This window comes from Mustela nigripes, chromosome 5, assembly GCF_022355385.1.
Source record: "Mustela nigripes isolate SB6536 chromosome 5, MUSNIG.SB6536, whole genome shotgun sequence".
Classification (NCBI taxonomy): Eukaryota; Metazoa; Chordata; class Mammalia; order Carnivora; family Mustelidae; genus Mustela; species Mustela nigripes.
Genome location: NC_081561.1, coordinates 25,989,865 through 25,994,554, shown reverse-complemented (window position 1 = coordinate 25,994,554; position 4,690 = coordinate 25,989,865).

Genomic DNA, 4,690 nt, shown 5'->3' with positions numbered 1-4,690 from the left:
CCTGCTCGCCCCGAGCCAGGTCTGCGGGCACCTGCTCGCCCCGAGCCAGGTCTGCGGGCACCTGCTCCCTCCGGAGCCCCAGCCCCGAGAACACGCGCCGCACCCAGTGAAGCAGCGCGCCCCCGAGGCTCCGTCTCGCAGCTACGGAAGAACAAGGCGCTCAGAAAGGGAAAAGGGAAAAGCAGCAGCAGGGGAGCCGGGTCGGGGACATTCTCCTCAGCGGGCCTGGCCTACCCCGAGCCCTCCCTCCCGCCTCCCCACTCCCGGGACTGCGCCCCGTCCCTCTCCGCGTCCTTCCCCACCCCCTCCCTCTGCTGTTGGGCGTCTGGGGCGGTTCTTTGACCCGCTGTTCCTGCCTGTAATTACAGGAACTTCTAAAGCATGCAGTAAGCTCCGGGTGGAGGTGAAAGTTCTTTATTGTGTTAAATAAATTAGATCCTTCTACCCGACTTGAAGAAGCACTTGCTTGGCTCATTTTGAAACATAAATTAGGGAGAGGAATCAGAAAATAAAGACAGAGCCCCGTTCCCTTTCCTTACCACCCCTGATTCCATCCCACACTTTGTAGGGCTTCCCACCGGCCTGTGGGAACGTCCCAAGACACACTCCCAAGCTTCAAACACACCCTTGGCGAAGAGCCAGTCCAGGGCCGGCTGCCCAGTTTGGGAGCATGCATGCGAATGGCGCGGGCTGCCCTCACAAGGATGGCTTCGGAAGGAGGCCTGTGCACGCCCTGGCAGGAGGGATGATGGGGCTGTTTCCGTGGAGCATTCTGGAGGCCTGGGAAAATCGAGTATGGCCATATCCGTAGGAGGAGACATGGCCGGGAGGCCCCAGGCCAGAAGCATGTTACCTGCAGGTAAGCACAACACCGAGTGGACATTCCAGAGTTTAAGGGGGGATATTTGTGTTTAACCAGAACTTTCCAACATAGTTCTAGGTTAACCTCACCGGCTGTCTTTCCTAATATATCCAGTTTCCTGACTTATATATGTGTGTGTCTGGTAGTGTCTCTTTTGGAAAGGGATCTTGTACTTGCTGGACACAGGACTGTATACTTGCCATTAGATGGTGACAGTACTCGCAAAATCAGAAGGTTTTGTAGGGGAGGAAAAAGATTCCCTCCACCCTCCCAGGGTCCCTGGCTGGGTCTAACATTAAAATGACAGAGACAGATTAACAGGACAAAACTATAGACATTTATTTAATAGAAGTTCTACATGACACCATGACATGAGAGCCTTCCCCAGGAAATGGAGCCCCAGAGAAACAGACTTGGGTGTTTTATGCCTGGTTGGATGCAGTGTGGGCAATCATGGGGGCTGTGATAGGTTAAGGGGCATGAGGTCAATTGCAATAAATTGTAAATAAATAAATTGTAATAAATTGAAATAAATTATAAAAATAAAATAAGTTATAAAATAAATTATTATAAATACAAATAAACTGTAAAAAATGATAAATTGAGGAATATGAGAAGTTAAGCAGTATGAGGTAACTGCAAAAAATAAATTGGTTAGCGAGTATGAAGCGATTATAGTAAATTGGGGGAACTCAGCAAGGTTTGTTTGTTAGGAATCTTCTTGACATCCCTTTGTCTTTGAAAGTAAGGATGCTCCTTTCCATTACAGGGAGGGCATCTCTCACAGGTCACCTTTTACTACCTATTTCAGGGCAGTGGGGCAGTAGGGGAGGTCAGAGTGACCTTTCTGCTTTTGCTGTTTCCTCAGATTCCTTCAGCTTGAAATATTTAATATGTCTAAGTGCCATCTTTTGGAGTAGCATGTCCTGAACTCCCTCAGTAACAGGGTAGAATCTGTCAGAGGAGGAAATCAGTCTGAAATTCATAGAGTCCTCTAACGATGTTCCATGGCAAGGGTTTGTGAGGATTTGGGGGCATAGCTCGTATTATGTTAGGACTCGTAAATCAATTAAACACAGAGGCCGGTAGACCGAGGGGGCTCTAATGCCAGTATAAGCAGATTATAAAGGAAGCCTGTAAATGTTCGAGGTTGGGAAACAGAAACCAGTCACAGCCAATGAGGCATTCTGGACACTCGAATAACTACCTTTTTTTGCTTCTGCAGGTTTTGTGTCCAGCCTCTCCCCCAGCCTTGGGCGTGGGGGGCAGCTTGACACTCGCTGATCTGAATCACTTTTTGCTCAAATAAACTCTTAACATGCTTCAGTTTCTCTTTCACTGGGTCTAAAGGTAGAGTTTTAGGATAAAAAAAGCTCTTCTGAAAAGTTGAAAATGTTGGTTTAAAAAACCATAAATTTAATTTGGCTGCTTTCTCAGTTTTTGTATGTTTCTCAGTTGTATGTTTCAGTGGGAGAATCTTAAGAATTTTATCAGAGTTTTAGTTTTGTTTCGGTGGGGAGGGATTATGTTAAACTGAGGTAGAAAAGACTCAGCCACCAAACAACTTCCTGGGTAAACTTTTCCTCAGAACTGAAAAGTCTGGAAGAACTTGTCCTTGCCCTTAGGAGCGGGGACGGGTCTGGAGAATGTTGTGGGCGCCACCAAATGGCCATGTTGGGAACACCAAGGTCATTTGCTGTGCATGACCGTTTTGAGGGGGCCAGTAACTGTCCTAGTAAACTGTTGTTTGTGATTATATCCTTCTGGATTCTCAAAGTCACATGGAGGCACGGTTTTTCTGAAACCGAGAACAGGCGTCTAGGATATTTTCTTCAGCTTCAAAAGGTCTAATTTTAGGATAGGCTTCAATATCCCTATGGACCTTTTTTTCCAATGTTGATTTCCCCTCTAATAAATCATTAACATTTTCCAATTTTTAAAAGTAGGCTCCACACCCAGCATGGAGCCCAACACAAGGCTTGAACTCATGACCCTGAATCAGGACCTGAGCTGAGTCAGACTCTCAACAACGGAACCCCCCAGGTACCCCTCTAATTTTTTTTTTTCTGAATGCAAAGCCCATGCTTTTATTTTTATTGTTTTTACGATTTTATTTATTTTTTGACAGAGAGAGACAGAGCAAGAGAGGGAACAGAAGCATGAGAGTGGGAGAGGGAAAAGCGGATAAGGACACTCTCTTTCTAAACAAGGTTACAAAGACCCTATTTCTAAATAAGGTCATATATTTCTAAATACAGACCTCTAAATAAGGTTACATAAATGAAGCCAAGTGGATGTGAATTTTTGGAGGACACTATTCAACCCATTACAGTAGCAAATATATGTTGTTTTTTGTTAAACGGTTTTTAGAATCTGTAGAGATGGTCATGTATGTTTTTTCTCCTTTTCCCTATGAACATGATGGTTGATGGTCTATATTCATGTTGTTAAAGATAAGCCAGAGCTGGGTAGGAGCTAAAGCAGGAAAAACAGATTTCATTCAGGAATACTGTAATAGGGGAAAGGAACTTCAATATATAACTGGGACCAATTGCAAATATAGTATTTGAAAAGTGGGAATTTATAGCCGAGAGTGGGGTGAGGGTCCGTTGGTGGGGAGATAATTATTAAGAAGGAGCACCAGGCAGAAGGGTGGGTTCTGACTATGTGGACGTCAGAGGAGTCTTGCTGGAAGCCGGCCAAGGTGATCCTACATCATCTGGGGGTGGGGGCAGAGGATGAGGAGCCCAGGTAGATATTCAGGGTGATCAGATATGGAGAATGGGGGAGTCGAACCCAACTAATCCAACCCAGTTAAGGATTTTTGCTAAAACTGAACCATGCAGCAATGAAATGGAAGTCCAGAAGTCAGGGGCCTCTTGGAAAGGAGAGTAGGGGACCCTGAGTGGCTCGGTGGAGAAGAGAATCTTTGGTGATGTCTTTCTTAATAACAAGCAATCTCTGCATTTCTGGAATAAACCCCAGTTGGACGTCCCGGATTATGTGAAATAGGCCTGTAGTTTTAATTCTTGGTGCAAACTGAAAAAGGTTGTGATCAGTGTCACACTCACTTTATGTGATGAATAGGAAGTTTTTTTTCTTTTTCTCTGCCTCGAATAATCTAAGTAGCATCATGATTTTCTGATATTTTAGTGTGGTAGAATTAGCTTGTGAAAGTATTTTTGTCTGGTACCATTGTCAGGGGGCGTGCCTATTCAACTATTTTCTCTTTTTCTAAAGCAATGGTCCATTATTTCTGTCTCTACAAGGATTAATTTGGATAAACTGTATTTACAAAATCCACTTCCTCTAAGTTTTCAAATCATTTTAGTGGAGCTATGATGTTTCTTAGGATTTTTTAAAAAGCTCTTTTGTTTTGATAGTTACATTCTCCAGTCAGTTCAATTTTATGTATTTGCACTATTTCCCCCCCTAATTAGGTTAGCTAGAGGTTTGTCTATTTTGTTGCCTTTACAGATGCCTAGTTTTTTTGTTTTTTGTTTTTTGTTTTTTTTTTTTTTTTTTACTAGTTCCACTTCTTAAAACTCATTCTTCTCTGCGTTTGTCTCTAGCGGCCTTTCATTCTTTAGTTTATTTTGGTTCCTCTGGTTAATTTTGTTGTTCACTTTCTAAGGTTTTAGCCGGGTATTTGGTTCATGTATTCCTCACGGGCTCTCACTGGCCAAGCCCTGGGGAACCACATTAGGTATTCTGTCTTCGGCCTAAGTGGGCGGCTTGTCCCGTGCCTGCTGCAGCGGGCGGGGGTGGCGGGGAGGGCGCGGCGCGCGAGTGCCCCGCAGTCCCACGCAGGTGTGGGTGACAGGTGTG